The sequence below is a fragment of the Myotis myotis genome, unplaced genomic scaffold, assembly GCF_014108235.1.
Source record: "Myotis myotis isolate mMyoMyo1 unplaced genomic scaffold, mMyoMyo1.p scaffold_m19_p_4, whole genome shotgun sequence".
In the NCBI taxonomy this organism is placed as follows: domain Eukaryota; kingdom Metazoa; phylum Chordata; class Mammalia; order Chiroptera; family Vespertilionidae; genus Myotis; species Myotis myotis.
Window position 1 is genome coordinate 45,322,536 of NW_023416346.1, and position 24,582 is coordinate 45,347,117.

General features: G+C 39.9%; 1 protein-coding gene across 7 annotated transcripts in view; it reads right to left on the minus strand.

Moving 5' to 3' along the window:
* Window positions 1-24,582, minus strand: part of PLS3 (plastin 3) — an 89,362-nt gene that overhangs the window by 38,330 nt on the left and 26,450 nt on the right. Inside the window, exons 1-3 of one of the 7 annotated variants that reach the window (XM_036303953.1) lie at window positions 11,895-11,969; window positions 762-834; window positions 270-369 (exon numbers count right to left, since the gene is read on the minus strand). The gene's annotated coding sequence lies outside the window, so the exon portion shown is untranslated. Of the gene's footprint in view, window positions 1-269; window positions 421-761; window positions 835-3,091; window positions 3,277-11,894; window positions 11,983-24,582 lie in introns of those variants that run through there. The other 6 variants (XM_036303952.1, XM_036303950.1, XM_036303951.1 and 3 more) reach the window with 6 other exon arrangements.

The window sequence follows — 24,582 nt, forward strand, 5'->3', positions numbered from 1 at the left end:
TACATTAACACATTATAATCACCCAAAGTCCATAGTTTACATTAGGTTTACTCTTGATGTTGTACAGTCTATGGGTTTTGACAAACAATACCTAATAACATATATCCACCAGTAAAGTAGCAAAAGTTTCACTGCCCTAAATGTGTTGCCTTTTCAAAAAAGTTATTCAATGTTTTAAATTTCACAAACTCTATAGTACACAATACAAATTTGAGAACTTATATTTATCCATGTTAGACATTTTTATTGGAAGTTTAAAAACTACTCACAATCCATCTTTTTTACATTAAAGCCTGATACTCAGTAGAGAGAGGCTCTCAAGAGAGAGCTGGGCCGCATCTGTCTTTTTCACAGCCACAGTTGTCATTTCTGGAATTCATCACAGTCTCAGACACATGGTAAGGCACCAATAAAATAGCACTGTAATAAATTCATCCATTCAGCAACTATGTACCAGGCGCTACATTAGATAACTTCATAGTCATGTTCATTCCCTGAACCCTCACAACAACCTTATGAGGTGAATATACTTACTGCCTTTTTTCTTATTATATAACTTAGGCTCGGAGGGACCACAGAACTGGAATTCAAAGACAGGTTTCTTAAATTCTTGGGGAATTTTAAAATGACCATATTATACTATTAGCTCAGTTTCCACCATAATGCAATACACAGTTATAATGACCAATTAAAAGAATTAATTAAAAACAGACTTTTAAAGAACCTAAAATAGAACTTGCCTGTTCACAAACTTTCCTTACCTGTGATGTCAAGATGTCACAACTTCCCAGTAGATAAGTTGGGTAAAAACACTTTTCTGAGTGGTCTCAGGATCTATAAGGTAAAGAAAGATCTTCACTTAGCTCTGAAGTCAGGTATTTTATAGATTAAGCATAAAAAGCAAATTTTTCTTAAGTTAAGCTGCAACCCAATGATAATGCTTTTAAAAAGTATTCTATACTTTATTAATATGAGGTTCAACACTTGTGATTACAAAAATACTATGGAGGATTTATTCCAACTTTATGCGTATTTTAGTAAGCATGCTTTCAATACAGAATTATTACCCATCTCCATGGATTATAGCATACAGAACAAGGGCACAGAAAGTCTGAAAGTGAGCCTGCCTCTGAAAATCCAAAACATGTGGCCTCTCCTTTATCTCTAAAAGTCCTTTCCAGTTTGGGTAGTTTGAGAGTCAGGAATAATCTAAAGTATGTGAGTTTTTTTTTTTAAAAAAAAAGACTTCTGATTTTATTTTCATACTACCACATCACTTCCACGCAGAAGAAAATTGACAAAGACGGTTCTGGACATAACCCCGCCTGCCCCACCCTTCATTCCTGCTGACCAGTGGCTTCTGACTAAATCCTTCCACTTCTCCCCTTTGCAGTCAGCAGGGCTGAACAGGCCAGAAGTCTCTTTCCCTCTTCATGCCCCTCCAGCACACACAGACCTCTATCCTCACACAATTTTTGCCAATATTTTAGGCATCTGTTAGCTGCCTAGTTCCTACCCTCAAGGTATTTACAATCTAGGGAAGTCAAACATATAAACAACTACAGTTCAACACAAAATGAATTAGTGGCGGCAATAAAAGATACAGAAAGTGCCCTGGCAGGGTAGCTCCGTTGGTTTGACAGGCAAGGTTGCGGTTTGACCGGTGGCCTGTCATGGCACATACACTAATCAACCAATGAGTGAGTGTCTGGATGGGTGGAACGACAAATTGATGTGGATGTCTATCTCTCTGTCTGTCTGTCTCTCCCTCCTCCCTCCCCTTCCCCGCCCCCCCCTCAAAATCAAATAAATTTTTAAAAAGACCTATTCTGTCAAAAAAAACACAAAAAGATACAGAAGGAAAGAGGCTCTGGAAATTGTAAAGGTTAATTCCTTCTCACATAGGCCAGGAAAACAGTACTTTTGTTCCCCTTTACACAGGTAGGAAATACTAAGATCTCATGGAAATGATTTGAAGGCACCCATATGCTTAAAAATGTATTAATACAACACAGCATTAAAAACCCCAAACTATACGTGCAAGTTTTCTAATTTCTCAGTCCTGTGTAATTGCCTCAATGAAAGCTTAAAGTGATTTCTTTACACCTGTCTCTCAGACTTTTCATCCACAGGAGACATTAAGAGGCATACTGGAATAAGAATAAAAAGGAGAACTGGAACTGTATATACCCAGAACATTTCCAGGCAAGTTTGGTCCAGAATAACATAATAGTTTAAGTTAGGAGACTTTCATTTAAATATATCCAAGTGTATTTATTTATAATTATTTGAAAGTAAATAACTAAATGCTACTCTGAAGTATGTGAGCTAAAACTAGAAAATACAAATGAAAGAAAATGGGGAATAAATGAATGGCTAAGTAATTGTGAGCAGTTACATAAACACAGTACAGGTAAAAAGTAGGTTTACCATTGTATGTGAAACCGAGTTTATTCTTGTATTACTATTGTGTTATTTTCCATACGAACAACGGTAAATGTATTTTTGCCCCACTCTGTTTAAGGCATAAGTTCTACTAAGAACCTTTTAAATGGGATTTATGAAAAGTTATCTCATTTGCCCTATAATTATTGACTACAGAGAATAATAGATCCTCTTCATATATAAAAATTATAAGCCTTTAGTCAAAGTAATTTAAGGAGGATGGGTCTAAAGAAAACCTGTCAGCTACTTTTTACCCAGGAATCATTTGGTTCCTTCATTAGGCGTTTCTAAATATAACTTCAAGAGAGGCCAGGAGATAGTAAAAAGGAAACAAATTTTACTCTAAATATTTCAGGACCACTTTTAAAAATAGCTAACAGCTTGTCAATATTGTCCATTCCTCACAATTTGCACATTTTTCATAAGTAATGAAAAATAAAAAGTGAAGAGGTAAAAAGTATATATTACTTGCTAAATAAAAAAGTTCAACCTCAAATTCACAGTATGTGACTTACAGGCAAAAAGAAAATGACTTTCCCCACAAAAGTGAACTTTATTTACATGGAGAGAGAGACACACATAGAGACAGAGCTACTGTTTTTTTAAAATAAATAAATAAATATATTTTCCTTCCATTTAAACTTACCAAATGAAATACTAATCAACAGTAAAATCTCCCAGGCTCTCCGAATTTTTCTCAATTCTCTCATCTGCAAAGTACTTTGATGGGTCTCTAGCTCCTAAGCCTGCCTCCTCTATAAAGGGAAAAAGCAAACCCTCTCTCTCCCTAAACATCTGAGGCACAGGAAAAGAGATTTTCAAATAAGGCAATAAAACAAAAGCAAACAAAACCTGTTTTTGTTTTTTTCATAAAAGGATATGGTGTACAACAGGGTTTGATTTTAGGGCGTTACCCATAGAGGAATCTTATGCCTATGAAGTCATCCCTAATTACGGAGTTTGACTAACAATACGGCAATTATGAAACCACTCCACTGGCTCATTTAACTACACTTAACCCTGAACACAAATCTTTGTTGAGAAAGGTGTACCTGCAAATAAATACCTGAAACTATTACTCAAATTCTGAAAGGTATTTGCTGGGGATGAGGAGGGGGTGCCTGTTTTCCCCTAAGGTGTTTCACTTTAGGAATGCAGCTGACTGAGAAATCTATTTACTAGTCTGTGTCATTCACTACCACGTGGGCCAGGAGGCTGGGCACACATGTTGAAAAACTCAACCCTGGATAATTAAGAGTTGATCATGAACTTTATTTTTTTTCCCTTGAAACTGAAAGGCACCTAAAAGAAAATAGCAGGGGATAGATTCACCATAGACTATCCCAACCACTGGTATGCCAGGTAAATAGAATTGGGAAAGCAAGGCTGATTCCTTAAATCAGAGATCTGGCAACACATACTAGTACTTACACTAGTATCATGAAGAGAGCAACAGAGTGAATAAAACATGGAAGAATACAGTATTTTACTATAAATGAAAAGAAAAACCACCACAGTCACTGCTATGTGAACATTCTACAAAAAAGGTATGTATGTATCCCCTTTCTCCATCCAAAAAAGGCAGAGCTTTAGAACACCCACACTTCACATACCTACCTATACCAACAGAAACTGCCACCCTGCCTCCTCCCTAGTTAGGCAAGTCAACAGCACTAGTCTCCATGTCAGATGGGCGTATAACATCCCGAGCTACAGCTCACCTACTCTTACTATGATTACTCAAGCTCCAGTTCCGTGTTTCCAAATGACTTTAGATTTCAACTTGAATGTCTACCATATTCACCCACTTATTTATTTACTAGAGGCCCGGTGCCTGAGATTTGTGCACGGGGGCGGGGGGTGGGGGTCCTCTCAGCCCGGCCTGCACCCTCTCGCAGTCCAGGACCCCTTAGTGGATGTCTGCCTGCCGACTTAGGCCTGCTCCCCCCACTCCCCTGGGAATTGGGCCTACGCCGGCAGGCAGACATCCCTCTTGCAGTCTGGGGCTCTCACAGTCCAGGACCCCTAGCTCTTACTGCCTGCCTACAGCAGAGCGGGGAGAGGCTCCTGCCACCCCTGCTGCGCTTGCCAGCTGTGAGCCTGGCTTCTGGCTGAGTGGCACTCCCCCTGTGGAAGTGCACTGACCACCAAGGGGCAGCTCCTGTGTTGAGCGTCTGCCCCCTGGTCGTCAGTGTGCATCATAGTGACCAGTCACTCCGCTGTTCGATCGATTTGCATATTACGCTTTTATTATATAGGATAGTCAAGCCGTAATTGAAGGCTTGGTAGGTGCCTGGCAGTGTTGGGTGCTGCAGATATAGAGAACGAGGATCCAAAGCCCTTCTCTTGGGGAGCTGTCTAGTGGAGAAAACAGATGGAAAAACAAAGACATAATATTAGTGCTATCATGCTATTACAGTCATATTTACAGAGTGGTGGGCGTCAGGAAAGGTTTTCCAGAGCAAGTAACTTTTGAATTTTATCTTAGGACATAAGTAGGAATACCTGAGACAGATATCACTGGTAAAGACATTCTAGGCACAGAGACAAAGAGGAGATGCCATTCTGGAGCTGGAGAAAGGCAGTGTGGTTGGAGCACTGTATCTAGGGTTTGTGACAGACACAACTGGAGCAGAAAGTCAGGTCCAACTTAGAAGGGCTACAGTAAAAAACTGGACTTGACCCTCTGGCCAAAGGAGAAGGAAGCTCAGTGAGGAGGATTCCAGCCAGGAAAGTCTGAATGTCCACAATTGAACTTATTGCTACATTATTTCCCCACTTTCAACAATCTCTCCTGCTAAACCAGGTCTCCTTTTCAACTTACCCACTTTCCTCTGTCTCCAGGTCTACAAATTTGGGACTAAAATTTGGCTATAAGAAACAAGAGGAAGGGGTGAAATAAATCACTAAGCATTCTGGATTCTTCCATCATACAATTTTATCATCTCATGTCTGGCCTACGCCAAAAGCCTTTTTAGCTAATGTATATAGTCTTGTCTCCCTCCAATGTAATCTTGACACTGCTAACTTTCTGAAGAGCAGATCTATGATATATTTCATACCAAAAAGCCCCAACTTTAAAGCACAACATTCAAGGCCCTAAACTTTCTATATTGATACCTGCCAAGCTTCCCAATGTTATTTCCCATTATATGCACTGCACTCTTGAATCACACTCTATAAAGATACCCCATTCCCCAAGCAGACCATGTATTTCCTCACCTTCAGGCCTTCTCTGTGGAATGCTCTTCACCAATCTCCTATCTATTCTTCAAGAGCATCTTTAAGGAAGTCTCTTCAGACTGCCCCATTTGAGACAAAAATTCTCTCTCCCAATACTCTCACAGAATTGTGTGTTTTCTTCTATTATAGCCAGTGCTGGATTCTTTCAGAGAGCTCTAATTTTAAATATCATTTTACTCTCAGACCATATGTACCAATTTTTGAATGGGAAAATATAGTCACCACAATGATAGCATTTAATACTATTATGCAAAGTTCTTTGATAAATGATACTATATCCCATTCATCCTCATATTCCCAGCCCCTATCACAGTGTCTCCAGAGTAGGTAATAATAATAATTAAGACACTATAATAACATATCATTGTAAGTTTATATTATAGCAGCTAACATTTATGAAGGGCTTATTATTTGCATGGACTGTACTAAATGCTTTATATACATTATCCAAGTTATTTCTCAGAAAACCTCTATGAACCAGGTGATATTGTTATTCCCCTTTTCCAGCAGAGCAAACTGGCTTAGAGAATTTGAATAACTTGCATAAAGAAAGTCACATAGAGAGGCAGAGCTAGGTCTCAAACCCAGGTCTGCCTGACACCAAAGTCAGTATTCTCAACCATTAATACTATATAGCCTCCTCAACAAAGACTTACTGAATGAACATTATTTCACCAACAAGACTATAAACTTTATTAGAGATACAAGTGTACTCATCCCTGTATTCACCAGAGCACTTGGTGTAATGTATGGATTCAATGCATTCTCAATAAATATCATTTGAATTAAAAATAACCCACAACTAGTGCCTACAACCATTTTGATCATGTCAGTAACCCATTTTAGGAAGCTTTAATTGCTTCTGTCTAAACAGATCATCTAATCTCTGCCTGATGATATTCCAAGGTCCTCTAGAATGGTCCTACTGATCACATCTAACCCATTTTACCTTTCAACAACACTCAGTACCTTTTATTTCATCCTGCCCCTCCTTTCCCTCTCTCCTAGTAAGAACCCCCTCTCTGCATATCTGCCTCTCACATTTATAATGCTCTCCCCTTTCTTTTTCTTCTCTCCCGATCCAAATTCTACTCAAACTTCAAGGTTCAGCAGAAGCCTCATCCTCTTCCAAATCATGTTTCCCAATGATTCCAGCTCTGCTCTTTTTCTTCAACTCCCACAGCATTTAAAATCTCGCCACAAAATTTAGCAATTTAATTATAGACTTCTGCCTCTAGTTATATAAGTGGATGTGAGGACAGTGGGGCTGGGACATCCACCATCCTATCTGATTCTGTTCACCTGCCTCCTCCACACAGATCCTCAGCCTTGGTCGAAGAAAATAATCTTCCCTAGGAAAAGAGAGGTTATTCTATTATGAATAGCTCCCAAATATTTGTCTAACCACTTGATCTGCAAGTCTTATTTCAAGGTTGTTTCCCAACAACAGAGTCTAAACTTCATCTTCCTCTCTTGTACACACACAATAACCCATTGCTGGATGCTGGGTACAGAGGCATGGCTCAAAAAATATTCCAACTGCCTGCCAAGCTTCGAGGGCTGAATAATTTCCAGCATGCCCAATATCCAATGATTATTAAAATTGTATTAGGGACGAAACAAGAGCCTAGGGCAGTTAAGGGATTTTGCCCAGGATGGAGCTGTGCAGCAAATGTAAAATCAAAAGTGTATGTGTGAAGAAGGTAATTAACTACTCTTACCATAAAAACATAAACAAAAACGCCACATACCCACTGCTTTGTGGAAAGAAGGCCCATGCCTATTATAGCCTATTAAAGATAATTTAAAAACTCCTAACAAACATGACCATGATATTCAGAAGTACGAATGGTTGCCAGGAAATGTAGATAGTGATCCCTCCCTAGCTAATACTGAATTGTTTTCATTAAAGGATAAGGGATTCACTTAATACTTGAACTGAAATCACCAAAACTATAATTGTGCAAAGCATACAGGATATAGGCAATGGGTTTAGTAAAGAGTATATACAAGGTGGGGCAAAAGTAGGTTAACAGTTGGAGTACACAAAACAATTTATTTTTGTGTTTTTATTTATTAATTGTTGCAGTATTTTTCATATGAACTGTAAACCTACTTTTGCCCCACCCTGTGTACAGTCTAAAAGTCCTTTCTTCAAAAACAGTGGTGTTAAATGGGTACTGACAATAAAACAGGCCATACTAAAAATAAAAAATAAGGGCACAGATGCTTAATTTCTCTTGTGGCACATTTATTCCTACATATGACGTGCTCGTGCTCCACTATCCTTAATATTGCTTAATTTCAGCCTCTTAAATGTTAAGTGCTGTGAATAGCCACTCCCACTGTATCAGTGCTAATAACTTAGTGTACTGTAAACATAACCAAACACTCAAGTATCTATGTGATTTACCTTTTATTTTAGGATTTCTTTTTCATGTATAAGCCATCGCTATGGTACCCAAACCTTTTTAGTGATTAGTTCGTAACCAACTGATTTTTCCCAAGGAGCATGTGGTCTGAAGTTTTGTTTGTTTCCGTCTAGAAAACTTTAATAGACTTTTGGAAAAGGAGTAACTGCAACAGCTTAAGAGGTTATATGTCTCTTTCTCAATTTAATGATTTGTTACTCTTCAAGTCAAAACAAATGAGTCAGACTCTAAATGTCTTCACACGTGTGTGATGGGTTCCTAGTTCTGAAAGTTTAGGAAAGGTTCAAGCAGAAGGAAGAAGTGGTAAAGGATTTTACTGTTCATTATTCTAGCACCTCAGCATTATTAAAAATTGCTTATTGTTATCAACGTGATAAGCAAACTTCTATGAAAGCAATATTCAACATGTACAGCTCACTTTCCTCAGCAAGGTTGCTTTTCAAGCCTAGATCTGGTAGTTCTACTTGACATTTCAGCTGAAAATTGGTAAAAGTATATACAGGGGACACTGCTACATAATCTTACATAAAACTAGCAGTATTTTCCCATGAGGCATTGTTATATATGCTGTTAGGCTATTCGTGACTAAAGATTAAAGCAACTGGCTGATGGAACATAAGTCTGGATATATTTAGCAACTATGTTTCTACAACTCATTTAGATGAAAATAACACACACACACACACACACACAAACCTAACATTTTAGGTTAATATAGAATACCATTTGAGAGACATTTGTGAAGTGACCTAAAATACTTTAGCTACTATTTCTGTGATAAAATATGTTTCAAATTCCAAATCAATAGAGAAACAAACTTGGGAAGGCTCCATCAGTGACTAAAGGCTGACTTTACCCTTTATCCAACCACAAGTAGCAGCCTACCTATAACTGCAATTTTTGCCCTGGGTTGATCCAAGAACTTGAAGGAGAATTAAACATTAGCTTATTATTTAATATGAAGGAGAGATTGTTATCTCCTGCATGTATGCCGCTCCGACAACCCCTAAGGATGCTTGAGAAGTATGAAGGGTTATTAAGAAGGGCTAGGGAGCCCTGCCGCGTGGCTCAGCGGTTGAGCGTCTTCCTATGAACCAGGAGGTCACAGTTCGATTCTTGGTCAGGGCACTTGCCCCGGTTGTGGGCTCAATCCCCAGTGTGGGGCGTGCAGGAGGCAACCGATTGATGATTCTCTCTCATCATTGATGTTTCTATTTCTCTCTCCCTCTCCCTCTCTCTGAAATCAAAATACATTAAAAAAAAAAAAGAAGGGCAGGGGAGCAGAGATGGCTGTTATTTGCAAAGTCATGCGTGGGGGAGTGTATAGAGAATATCTACAACTAAGCAACCTAAAAAAAAGGTGTAAGCTCCTTGAAAGCAGTGTTGGTACCTTGACTTTGCATCTTGGCTCACAATAAGCACCTACGAAATGTTTGTTGAATAAACTCTGATAGAGGCAATAAGAAAAGTGAGCGCAACTTAAACATTACGCAGGCGAAATAGCTGTCCATATGGTTTTAAAAATGCATACTCTATTAGAGAAAGCTGTGAACAAAATAGTCAAGGCATAATAATGTTCCCACATTTTCCCCGTGCAATTGGCCTGTTAGTATGTTTTAACTATCTACTCTTGATTAATACTTCAAGCGACTGCAAAACTCTTCAAGATGTCTGCAACCTGTCCTTAAAATTTAGCTGCAAGTCAAACAGAAAGAATTTTTTCAGAAACAGTTTTTACTTGCAACAATTCTGGTAATCCAGAAGCGCATTTCACCGTTACAATACACATCATGTACAAATTATGTTTTGACAAGCCTGGAATTTATAGACAAAAGTAACATTTAGAAATACATGTAAATTGTCCCAAACTAAAGCTATACTTAAATTTTATATTATGAAAATTTTCAATATATACCAAGGTAAGAGAAAATAATTAAACAAACACCCATAAACCCATCATCCAAAGTCTACATTTATCAGGAATTTCCCACAACTGCTTTTCTATACTCCCTTCCTGTCCCTTGTCTTCTTTTACCCCCTTCCCTTCCTCCCTATTCCCTATCCTGAATAATTTTAAAGCAAACCCCAGACATCTCAGTATTTCATTTTCTAGAAATGCTTCTATTTTATTCTAAAATCTATCATAAGCTAGATTCTAACTGATTTTTTTTTCAAGCACCGATACCTATGAGTCACTTAAATCCCAAAAGGCACCCAAGCCTGTGTCATTTCCTGGAGGAATATCCAATACCCATTTTAAGTAAAGTTTCCTTTCAGATTTTGTACTTTATATATATATAAAAAGATATGATCTTAAAGCAATGGCTATCTAAAAATAAGTTAGTAACTTTTCCAATAAAAGAAACATTCAACTCAATTTAGTCAGATTGAAGACATTCTTTAAATTCTTGCCAGACAAGAATTTTGTAGATATTTAATGTACATCTTAATGACATCATAAAAGCCCCTTTGCTTGTGATGAAGAATACTATATCAAACCCAAAGATAATAAATACTACTACTCCTTCCCGCATCTTTACAAATCTAAGGTGTATTAATTGCTTGGCTTGAAATAGTGCACTCTTCTTTTAACAAGGTCTAATCCTTTCCATAGTTCCTAAATAAATCTTGACACTTTCCAAAAATATCCAAACGTATCTGCTGCTGATGAAATTAATTAATCTTCACACCTGAGGGGTATTTCCATTCTCCTTTCCTTAGAAAATTAACAACGAAGCGAAGGGCAACACACACACACACACACACACACACACACACACACACACACACACACACACACCCCACAAGGCAGGATCAGACTAGTTAACATGCTCAAACCAAATATTATGATGTAGAACTCAGAAATCTCTAGAGATAGAATTTCAGCTTAGACTTTGACGTAAGTTGAGAGCTTATCTATTAGTCACTGAAAGTACCTTCTGCAGTGCTACGTACGCTGCTTATATGGTTCTCAAATATAGCACTTGTTAATTGAAAACTAGATTATTTTATGTCATATTCCACTTTTTACTTCATACAGGTATACTAATACAACCACTCTGAGACATTACCCTTAACTCAGACTCAGGATTTATATAACTAGCTATATTGAAATAAGGAGAAATAAAACTTACAGGATCACCATGTAATGGAAAACCCTGGTGATTCTGTGAACATCAAAATCACTTATCACTACTATGTTATAAAATAACACCACAAAAATGTCACCACCAAAGGTTTTCATTTTTTGGTAAAGTATAAACAAACATTAGGACAACTGTTTGTCAGCAGTCATTTTGTAAGAGTTGATAGAATACCAGTCTAATCAGGACATGTTGTCATGACAGCTACCTCATCTTCTATTGCATAGAATACAGAAAAACCATTTAACAGGGACCAATGACATTTAAAATCCCCCCCCCCCCCCCAATACAGAGTAATAGTTTCTGTCACTTAAACCTTTTGGTCATTTAACTTGATAGATATGGCTATATGATTAGAATATCAAAACCAAGTTTTAAAAAGTACTAAGTTGCTAAAATGGTCCCCCAAATAAAGCAAAGACAACATATAGAGAACAGGTTAGATTCTAAACTTCAAAAATTTCTCTTACATTTGATTCAACTTGAATAAATAAGATTCAGAAAATGTCTCCAAATGTTTAACTACCAAAACACATAAGAAGAATTTTTCAAACTTTGTGAAGTAAATTTCTGCTTACATATTCAGTAATCTAAAAGTTAGAGCCCAAAGAAGTAATATTAAAATAGTTACCCTTCTGGGAGGACGAGAGCAAACCTGTTTCTTTCTCGCAGCACTAATAGAAGGAACCTCCCACGCTCAGAACGCCAATCTGGAAACCCAACATTCTTTTTACAATTGCAAGTCATAACACTTCCTGCTTGGAAAAGAGAACACCCTGACAAAAGAATGATATAATACTTACGAATCCCCTTCCTGTCGGCCTCACAGTATTTTTTGCCAAGTATTAATGAAGTCTAACTTCACAGCATTTAGAGAAACGCTAATTTTTTCAATCCAGCACCACTGAAATCATGCGAGGACACCAGGGAATTTAAAGTTGGTTCAGGTCAAATAGCTACAACCCACATACCTATTTAGAGTCTGAACGTTAGCCAAGTGACCTGCTTATTTTAGAAGACATGGAAGGAACCAGCTTCTCCCCAGTGCCCAAGTCACTACACCTTAGTAAAGTACATTACTTAGAAAGGCAAACGAACTCTCTCAGACCACTTATGTTCTCTATTATTCATTTTGATCCAGACTTATTCCTATCTTCATGCAACATTTACCTTCCATGAGCTAGGTGTGGTAGCATTTATTGTGAGTATCTACTACACCTGTTTTTTGTTGAAATGTAAGCTGTTAAGTTTAGGAACCCTATTTTCTTTCTTTTTTCAAATATATTTTTATTGATTTCAGAGAGGAAGGGAGAGGGAGAGAGAGAGAGAAACATTGATGGTAAGAGGGAATCATTGATCGGCTGCCTCCTGCACACCGCCCACTGGGGATTGAGTCTGTAAGTCGAGCATGTGCCCTGATGGGGAATCAACTGTGACCCCCTGCTTCAGAGGTCCACGCTCAGCCACTGAGCCACACTGGCTGGGCAGGAACTCTATTTTCTACCAGCATCGCTTATAGGAACTAAGTTCTAGAGCCAGATTGGGTTCAAGTCCTGGTTCCACAATTTTCTAGCCGGGCATGAAAAAATGAGCCAAGTTGCTTAAGCTCTTGTGCCTGTTTTCTCATCCAGGAATTACAATAACTACTTCACATAACAGCAACTACTTTGTACATTGTTGCGATGCTTAAGTGATTTAACATTTAGATCATAGCCTGCCACACGGTAAGCATTTGATATATGATCACTGCTATTCTTTTTAAAAATATATTTTATTGATTTTTTTTACAGAGAGGAAGGGAGAGGGATAGAAAGTTAGAAACATCGATGAGAGAGAAACATCAATCAGCTGCCTCCAGCACACCCCCTACTGGGGATGTGCCCGCAACCAAGGTACGTACATGCCCTTGACCGGAATCGAACCTGAGACCCTTGAGTCCACAAGTTGACGCTCTATCCACTGAGCCAAACCAGTCAGGGCTGATCACTGCTATTCTTATTGAAATTTGCTTTTTGAACGTATCTAATCAGTTAATTGCGAAATTAAGCAACTGGTTTGTGGGGAGTGCCCTTACTGGAGAGAACAGAAAATCAACAGGAGTGATGTACGAGGCTCAGGAGACCATGTCTACTGCTGAACATCATTCGAAAGGAAATGTAGCGCAATGGGAGAGTCAGGGTCCTTGGACTCTGACAAATTTGAAGTCTGTGTGATCCCGAACAAATTATTTAGCGTCTCTGAGTCCCATGTTCATATCCATAAACATGGAGGCAATTCACAGGGTTGCTCTGATGATTAGATGAGACGATACAAGTATATAAGAGCATCTGGCTCCAGCACGGTGCTCAGTAAGTGGCAGCCATGATTATAATCTACTTGGATAGAGCACTCGTAATATCATCTGCTCTGTCTTCCTAATAGGAATGAAAGGGAGATAATAGCTACTCCAGTCCTTTATAAATAATATAAAATAAACACAGGGAAGCATTTTATGATAATATATTGAATTTCCAGAATAGGGAGGCAACTCACACTGCACTCGCTTGTAAAAAGGCTCGAGACAGTCCAGGTCAGGAGGCAGTGTTCTCCGGCCCTCATCACTAACCGCCATTAGCAGACACTGGGGCTACATTTTATCTCCTTAATAGGAGCACTTTAATTTATTTCAACAATCACAAAAACCCCATAAAATATTAAAAGGCAACACAATGCAGAACGGAAGGAATACAGCGGCAGAAGCCAGACGATGTGTTTTTTCCATGTTGTTGTTGCTGACTCACTCACTGTGTGAAGCCCCCCTCTTTCCCAAGTCCCAGTTTCACCATTTGTAAAACAAGCCTAGCACTGACTGAGGCCTGTCAGGGGATATAGGAGACAGTAAGTGACTCCCAAGCACTTTGAGCTACCTGGAAGGATGTATATGTATGCACCATCACATATTTTCCAGAGAAAACTGGGGCACAGGCAACTGCCTCAGGTAAGAAGACGGTATCAGCGTTGGACCAGAGATGTGGGGTTTTTCCCAGCCTTACTTTTTCTTCAGCCACACTTGTCACTTCAAACCACTTAGATGGGTCTGTCCCAAGTGCTATTAACTTCTTCAATGATAAGGCTACCTAGAAATGGCTTCCTTGACTTTCCCTTTCCGGGTCATCTGGAATGTATAGGCTTTCTAGCTTTTTGTAATCTTTGATCACAGTGAAATCTGTCAACACCAAGTCACTGATTTTAAAATCTGTTTACCGTAACAAGAGATTTCATTTAAACTACAAAATATTGTGGTCAGAGTTATAGGAATGGCTACTCCCTTCACAAATGCATAGCTTCTAATTATTAACCACTACAACATTTCCTAAAAGACTGTTCTATCACATCAGTAGTTCAACCAGTTTCCATCTGTGTCCCATTTTGTAACCTTCTAAATGTTTCACTCATCATCTGAGGTACGTGAGGTGTGAGGGGTCGGGGGGTAGTATTTGTGTATGTGCATGTATGTGACTCTGTGTATGCACAGAATTCCTATTTTTACTATGGGTAATGAAAACTGGTTTGGGAATAGAAGATGGTGGTGAGGGTTGTGTGATACATTTCAATTTTTATTGAAATAAAATTGAAACAACAGGCCACAAAATGAAAACAACTTTTACACTGCACTTCAAATTCATCATCATGAATGCTGAGGAATGCCAATGGAAGCAAACCCATGTTTTATCTGTACACCTCTCTCTCTCTCTCTCTCTCTCTCTCTCTCTCTCTCTCTCTCTCTCTCTCTCTCTCTCTCTCTCTCCCCTCACACACACATGCACCTGTGAACACACACTCCCCTCAGGGTGGGGCAGAAGGAGAGAGGCACACCCTGTGCTGCATGAGTTTCATAGACACATAAGTGTAATATACAGTTAGAACACAAGATCTAGATATAGTATTCTTAATGACTCTTCCAACTTTCATTCAAACGTCATGCTCCCCACCACACCCAGTACCGGGTATAGTCTTTCCATGTGTGACATGTATAGTGGAGGCCTCGCCCACGTGCTTAATGACACACCTCAACAACACTGATCTATTGTCCTTTAATGAAACAGGATTTTACCCATCTTCATGATTTATAAAGCAAACAAATAGCTAACACCCACAGTGAGTAAAGCACTGAAGCAAAGTGTTCTAACATACAACAGGTACTGAATTAACATGCAGAAAATCACTATTGGAATTTTGGACTATCCTGGAAAGTTTAGGAAATTTATAGCAGGAATGGTATTGGAAACACAGACTCTGTTGCATGGATGCGGCAGTTTTAACAATCAAGTAGATCTCGTTTATGTAATTTTTTTCCATTTTTGAGGGGGAGACAAGCCAAAAGCTATACTAATTTCAATATTCCAAGGGATGGCTCCCTAGTAAGTCTCTATTAGCTCTGTATTTGTGTAATAAGTAATCAAATCTGTCAAAATTTTAGAATAGAATGCCTTATTATATATTAAATTATACCTTGTCCTAATCATTAAAACAAAAGACTGAAATAGATGGTAAGCTGAAGTAAGAGTTCTTCAAAAATTATCAACTGAACTATATATGCGGCAAGAAACTTAGCTTAAAAGCCATCTGTAGTGACTATAGCTGACAATACTAAATTGTGTATTTGAAAGTTGCTCAGAGAATACATCTTAAAATGTCTCATCACAAGGAAAAAAATTGTAACTGCATGAGGTGGTGGATGTTAACTACATTTATTTGTGGCAATCACTTAACAATATATAAAAACTAGTGGCCGGTGCATGAAATTTGTGCAGGGGTAGGAGTGGTGTCCCTCAGCCCAGCCTGCACCCTCTCCAATCTGGGACCCCTCAAAGGATGTCCTACTGCCAGTTTATAGGGATCGGGCCTAAACCGGCTGTCGGACATCCCTCTCACAATCTGGGACTGCTAGCTCCTAACCCAGGGGTGGGCAAACTTTTTGACTTGAGGGCCACAATGGGTTCTTAAACTGGACTGGAGGGCCGGAACAAAAGCATGGATGGAGTGTTTGTGTGAACTAATATAAATTCAAAGTAAACATCCTATCTAATAAAAGAGAAACATGGTAATAAGCGTACGACCGCTACCCTTCCCATTGGCTAATCAGGGCGATATGCAAATTAACTGCCAGCCAAGATGGAGGCCAGCAGCCAGGCAGCTTAAAGCGAACATGAGGCTTGCTTGCTTCAGTGACAGAGGACTCCAACGCTCTGCGCCTGCCGCTGCCGGCCTCTGAGCTGCAACTGTAAGCAACTATGTTACAAATACAGAAGCTAAACAAAACCCCAGAAACCAGCTTTAGTCCCGGGCTTCAGCCAGCAGAATTGCAACATTGTAAGCAAAGGCCAGAAACCTACTTTCAGCAGTGGAGGCCTAAGAGCTGGAGCCAAGCCTCAAAGCTAACACTGGCCCAGAATAAAAAAAAAGAAAAGAAAAAAAGGAGCGGTTGGGAGCTTCAGTCACCCCCAGCCTGAAAACAGCCCTCAGCCCCTCACCCAGACTGGCCAGGCACCCCAGTGGGGACCCCCACCCTGATCCAGGACACCCTTCAGGGCAAACCAGCCGGCACCCACCCGTGCACCAGGCCTCTACCCTATATAGTAAAAGGGTAATATGCCTCCCAGCACCGGGATCAGCGGAGCCACGAGGCCTCCCGGCACCAGGATCAGCATGACAGGGGGCAGCGCCCAAACCCCCTGATGGCCCTGCGGCTCTGTGTGTGACAGGGGGCGGGGCCACAACCTCCCTATCCGCCCTGTTCTGTTCGTGACAGGGGAAGGCGCCCCAACCCCCTGATCAGCCCTGCTCTGTGCCTGATAGGGGGGAGCTCCCCAACCCCCTGATCGCCCTGTGGCTCTGTGTGTGACAGGGTGCGGTGCCCCAACACCCCCCCACCCCCCAACGGGCCCTGCTCTGTGTGTGATGGGGTAGAGCCATAACCTCCCCATCGGCCCTGCCCTGAGTGTGACAGGGGGCGGTGCCCCAACTGCCCTATCGGCCCTACTCTGTGAGTGACAGGGGGGAGCTCCCCAACCCCCTGATTGACCCTGCTCTGTGCGTGACAGGGAATGGAGCCCCAACCCCCCTGATGGGCCCTGCTCTGTGAGTGACAGGGGGGAGCTCACCAACCCCCTGATAGACCCTGCTCTGTGTGTGACAGGGTACAGAGCCCCAACCCCCCTGATTGGCCCTGCTCTGTGCGTGACGGGGTGGCGCCGAAACCTGCCCATCAACCCTGCCTTGAGTGTGACAGGGGGTGGTGCCCCAACCCTGCCTTGAGTGTGACAGGGGGTGGTCCCCCAACACCCCCCCCCCATCGGCCCTACCCTGAGCGTGACTGAGGGTGGCATCGCAACCTCTCGATCCGCCCTGTTCTGTGCATGACAGGGGCGGCGCCCCAACTCCCCAATCAGCCCTGCTCTGAGCCCGACCAGGGGCTGCACCTAGGGATTGGGCCTGCCCTCTGCCACCCGGGAGCAGGCCTAAGCCAGCAGGTCGTTATCTCCCAAGGGGTCCCAGACTGCGAGAGGGCACAGGCCGGGCTTAGGGACCCCCCCCCTTCCCCCCGAGTGCACAAATTTTTGTGCATCGGGCCTCTAGTCATTACATAAAAGGGTATGGTCTTTTTTTTTTTTTTTTTCGTTTTATTCATTTCAAACGGGCTGGATCCGGCCCGCGGGCCGTAGTTTGCCCACAGCTCTCCTAACCACTCACCTGCCTGCTTGCCTGCCTGCTTGCCCCTAACCACTCTGCCTGCCAGCCTGCTCTCCCCCACTGCCCCCTGCTGCCGGCATGCTCGGCCCTAACTGCCCCCCTGCTGGCCTGCTTACCCCCAATGGCCCCGTCCCCCATCAGCCTGATCATCCACAACTGCTGTCCCATCCTGGCCTGATCACCCACAACTGCCCTCCCCTCTTGGCCTCTAACCACCTCTACCTCGACCCTGCCACCATGGCTTTGTCCAGAAGAATGTCTGGAAGGTCTCCCAGTCTAATTAGCAAATTACCCTTTTATTTGTATAGATAGAGGCCTGGCGCATGGGTGGGGGCCGGCTGCTTTGCCCTGAAGGGTGTCCCGGATCAGGGTGGGGATCCCACTGGGTTATCTGGCCAGCCTGGGTGAGGGGCTGGCTGATGGCTATTTGCAGGCTGGTCAAGCCCCCCAGTGGGAACCCTCACCCCATGGTGGTGTGGCCAGCCTGGGTGAGGGGCTGAGGTCTGTTTTCAGGCTGGCCACGCTCCCTGGCAACCCAAGCTCCCAGCCTCTCCTTTTTTTCAGTGCCTCCTTGAGCAGAGGCCAGGGAGTGCTGAAAGCAGGTGTCTGGGATTTATTTATCTTCTATCATTGAAACTTTGTAGCCTTGAGCGGAGCCCAGGGCCAGCCTGGGCAGGTGGGAAGCTTGGCTTCCTCCATCGCCGGGGGCAACCCAAGCCTCCTGCTGGCTCCAGCTCCGTGGCTGCCACCATCTTAGTTGGGTTAATTTGCATACTCGCTCCTGATTGGCTGGTGGGTATAGCGTAGTGGCAGAGTGATGATTAATTTGCATGTTTCTCTTTTGTTAGTGTAGATATCAAATAATGTTGTATACCTTAAACTAATACAAGGTTACATGTCAATTATATCTCAATGAAACTGGGGAAAAGACATCTGTGTTCTGTTCATAGCTAATAAAATAATACAAAGGAATAACTTATATGCTCTATATCATTTTTTAAAAAGGACAGGAAAGGAAAGAAAATAGGAAAGGACAAAAAAGCAAAAATAAAACACCCTACTAACTTAGTACTTCCTAAACTTTTTGGCCTCAGGACCTGAAGACTCCAAATTTTTTTGATATGTGCGTTAGATCTATCGATGTAACATCATATTAGAAATTACAACTAGGAAATTGTAAAGCTATTTATTTTAAAACAAAAATAAACCCATTACATGTTAATATAAATAACATTTTAAAATAAAACATATAACTATATTTATAAAAATTTAGTGACAAGAGTATAATGTAGTATTGTTTATTTTTGCTGTTGCTTTACTGTTTAACTTAATACAATAACAGCTGGGTTTTAATATCTATTTCTGCATTCAATCTGCTACAATATATTGCTTGGTTCAAGTACATGAAGAAAATATGGTCTCCCACTAGTATGTTGTTGAAAAAGGAACTTTAAAAGCCTTTTCAGATAATTATGGGTTTCTTTTTAATACTATGCCAATACCCGAGAAGTGGAAGTTTATTTAATGTTAGTTACAATGTGGAACTGGATACCAAGTAATGAAATTTTCATTCTCTGTTACATAAAAATCCATTGGTCTACCTTGCACTCTAAAGGGACCTTTTCCTTCTGCTTGATTTTGTAACATCATGCACTGGGCATTTGGAACAATACTGTTTGACTAATGCAGATCTTCCAAATGTCATCACACTTCTTTTTACAGCATCGAATAAACTGCTTTCATTAAAAACTCCATGGATCTCATTGGAAAAATATAAGTATTGACACCTGGTAGCTGACGCAAGTTGCAAAAATTTGAAATTTTCCTTGAAAGCTCTAACTTTATTACTGGCAACAAATACTCTGTTATTTTTCTTGCAGTGACAGGCACTTGCTTCATTTTCGATAAAATATCTGTCATATATTCAGGTCTGAATAATTAGTTAATGTGTCATTTAATCTTTTAAGTAAAAAAGGCTTTATATTTTTAAAAATGCAGCTAGTTGCATAAGTGCTTTTCCTCAAGACAGCCATTGTACATCCATGTGCAGCAGAAATGCTTTTAATGTACTTCCCATTTCATCACACAGAATCCTCAAAAGATGTATATCCTGCTTCATCAAGAACATTCGTAAGTGAAACCCATTTTGTAAGGTCTTTTTCTAAAAGGGAGGGTAAGGTGTTGAATACAATGACTACTAATACAGTGTGGTGCCACTCCCTTGCATGGTAAGGCGCCAGCAGTTTTAATCACCAGTGCAAATGTCAACACAGTGAAAAATCAAGTAACATTTGAGTGTTATTATGCAAGTAATTTTGACTGCCAATGGCCCATATGCCACACTCTTTTTGAGAACTGGTGCTTAGTACAGTGATATATATGATGGAGTCATTCGCTTTTAGAGAGACAAAAAAAAACATAAGGCTGTAGGGTTTAACAAATTTCAAAACTGAGAATACAATTACTAGAATAGGTTTTCAAGGGGCTGCGTGTGTCTGTGTCCATATAAATAATCGATTCCTTAAAATGGGTATAATGCCTCCACTATGAACATCATACAGGGTACTTATATTATTGCAAAGCACAGCTTGAGCCAACTGAATTGAAAATCATTGCAATGAAATCTTAAGAAAAAAGAAAGGGGAATGGTATGAAAAGAAAATACAAAAAGGAAACTTAAAAAATAAGAATTGAGACTGCTTTTCCTCTATAAAAGGAAACGAATAAGAGATGTGAGCAAATATGGGCATGACCACATCATTTTTCCACCACAGCCCATCGTCTCATTTCACTTCAGGACAGGAACCATCATGTCATCTCCTTTGAGTCACACAGGCAAAAATAACTGAGCAGAACATTCATTTTCCACAGTGAACATTAAATACATTAAGTATTCTATAATTCTTCAAATGACAGAAGACATTCACAAATGCCATACTTTAACATTATTTCCAGAGCTAGTACACCCTTTCACCATCATCCCCGCCCCAAATTAAGCCCGGCTAACGACTAAACCCACAAGTTAAACTTGTAACATTCCTCAGTTACTTAAGGACTCTAATGATAACACTGACCACTGATAAAAAATTAAAGTGAGAATCAAAATCAAACTGTAATCAAAACCTAAAATTTTTTAAAAATCAAATGTTTACTTTAGTTATTGGCTTCTAGCTTATTGCCATATATTCCAAACAAATTGTCAAATTTTCTCTATTCAAACTTCAGGAAAATGTGCAACAGTTCTTAAAACTCACTTAACTCCATCACTCATGAAAAGCTGAGTGATAGCATTAAATGATTTTAAATTGCTCTGTCTTATTATTTATATTTATTAAGCTCTACAAAGGTAGTGATTTGTCTGCTTTGTTCACCAATCTATCTGAAACATCTAGAACAGTGCCTGGCACAGAGTAGATAGTAAGTATCTGTTAAATGAATACGTGGTAATGACATTGCATCCTAAAGGAATGAAACTCACTGTTATTTGCTATAGTTGTTTATTACATAATTGAGAGCAAACTTTTAGCATTTTTAATGCAAATAAAATAAATAGAAAAGGCATCTACTCTAGTCCCACTGAATAACTTTACAAAATAGGATGATTTCTGAGAGCTAATCTGGCCAATGATAGGTTACATCTTTCTAGGGCAGGGGTGGGCAAACTTTTTGACTCAAGGGCCACAATGGGTTCTTAAACTGGACCGGAGGGCCGGAACTAAAGCATGGATGGAGTGTTTGTGTGAACTAATATAAATTCAAAGTAAACATCATTACATAAAAGGGTACGGTCTTTTTTTTTTTTTTTTTTTTTTTTTTTTTTTTTTTTTTTTTTTTTTAGTTTTATTCATTTCAAACGGGCCGGATGCGGCCCGCGGGCTGTAGTTTGCCCACGGCTGTTAGTGGCACCAAATCCATAATATTTGGCAGTGAAAATGATTTTTAAAACTTCTTCACTTTTAGAAAATAAAAGCACAGAGAAAAGAAGTGGGGTGGAATATATAAAGAACTTTGAAATTTATTGAGTTTTCCTCAAACTTGCCACACACAAAAAGAAAGAAAAGTCTCACTTAGTTGTCGAGATTTCACTGCTTTACCTTTCTTAACTTTAAAACTACTGCTTTTTGACTTCATAAAGAATAACCAAAACTTCAAAAGAAAGAGCCGCTTTAGCATTTCCTGCCTGCCTGCCCTAGTCCAAAATTAACCTTGTCAGTTCCTAAGAAGACATATAAAACCACTTAAATGACTAATTCAGATGAAGTAGTAACATGAAGCCATAGTTTATAAGACCCTGGTTTCTACTTGTTACCAGATGTTGCCATCACTTCAAAGTGTTAAATGCATTCATGAAGAGGATCAGATATGTTTGCATGTGAAATATTGTTTTACTTCCGCTATTACTGTGGTGACATGTTCCCAGAAAAAAGATTGTTGCCTCATTGTCTAATAAAACATCCTTAAGATTGCCAATATTCACTTCAAGAACCACCAAGCACTCTGTTAGTCTAATTCTTCCATGTAACTCTTGCAAACACATATATACACTTTCAAAACACAACACAAATTTAATTCCATTTCATTTCATTGGGAGTTTGTCACGAACAGTCCACTTGAAGTTCTAAGCTGAAAAATTCAAATTTGTGTGTTTGAATACATTTTGAATTTTTTTTTTAGACAAGTAAACAGCAACCACCTTTTACATGGTTTAGTGTTCCTTTGCCAGTATAATTCAACAATTGCAATGTTTTCTACTTCTACCCATTCTTCTCTGGTCTTTGGTTATGTTGCCATTAAGGTTTTATTAGTTTAATTTAAATGTTTTTAATCTCCGGAGATAGTTTAATTCAACAACAATGGTTGCTATTTTCTACACATAATGGTCATTGTTAAGTTTGGCCCAACACAGAATCCTGAACACAATGTAGATTTATCCTTAAGACTTGCAGCAAAAATAACATAGGGTCATAAAGTGTAAAATCCCCTTTCTATTCAAACAACAATGCCCACGTGGTGAGATGTGATGCCTATGTGATCAGATGAAGTGAGGTGAATGACATGGGCATTGTGACACAGTGTTTGGCTACTTACTATAAAGGTTACTTGAACACAAGCACTGTGATCCTGTGACAGTTGATCTGATAACTGAGATGGCTACTAAGTGACTGGCAGGTGGGGAGCATCTATGCATGGATATGCTGGACAAAGGGATGATTCACGTCCCCCAGTGCGATGGAGTGGGATAGTGTGAGATTTCATTACGCTACTCAGAATGGTGCACAATTTAAAACTTATGAATTGTTTATTTATGAAAATTTCCACTGAATATTTTCACATTGCAATTGAGCAGGGGTAACTGAAACCATGGAAAGTGAAACCACAGATGGAGGGGGGTACAGTGCAGCTAATATGGGGTACAATGCAGCTAATAAAGTCTCATTATAATTAATCCTGCCACAAGTCAAGTGGCTTTTGTGGCCTTCACTTACTAAAAATCATACTATTTGCAAAAAGTCATCCATGCAAGAGTAACTTCTTACCTTTCCCATTTTACCCCTCTCCCTGGTACTATGTTATCTCAGAAATCGGCTAAAGCCACTAGCAGGGTTCTTTTGATGAGGTAGGCTGTCCTAGACTCACTGGCTCTAAGACTTCACTGCTTTAGAGAATGAGCTTTCAAAAGTTTCTCAGAGACCAAATAAAAATAAAAAATACAGATAACTTGTATGTGAAGCAAGAAATGGAGATATGTTTATGATACACGGGTGGGCAAAAGTAGGTTTACAGTTGTGAGGACAGGAGTCAGAGTTTACTCTTGTATTATTTTCCATCTAAGACAGAACTTATTCTTGCATTATTTGTTATTGTATTATTTTCCATATGAACAACTGTAAACCTACTTTTGCCCACCCCTGTATTGCTTTCCTCCTTAATTACACTTTTTTTCAGTCGCAGGATACATACCTGTACATTTGCTGCAGCTGTGATTATTACCTAAACAAAGTTAGGAGTAGATGGAGATGAAACACATTGCTGATATTAGTGGTAGCGAATTTCACTGTAATGATTATACTGAAACTATGAACCATATGCTATAACTTAGGGACGTTTTCATTATTGAGAAGTAATTCTGCTAATTGTATTTCATGTAGTACAACTGCACTGTGATTTTCAGATTCCTGTTTCCTAAGTCTAACCCCTTAATACCATATTCCCAATGTTATAGGCCACCAGTGATATACGAGGTGGGGCAAAAGTAGTACTTGAAAGACTTTATTCTTGTATTATTACTTATTATATTATTTTCCATACAAACACCTGTAAACTTTATTAAAGAAATAAAAGCCAATCTAATCTAATAATAGACAAACAGGGTAATTGACTGTACCTTCTCTACGCCTCCCATTGGCTAATCAGCAAGATATGCAAATTAACCGCCAACAAAGATGGCGGTTAATTTGCATATGTAGGCATGAAGCAGAGCAGCGAAGGCGCTGAAGGTGGCTCCGGCCGGAGCGAAGGCCTGGGTGTCGGGTGCCGGAGGAAAACCGGTGCCGGCAGTGAGGGGAAGGGAAGGCCTATTGCATGAA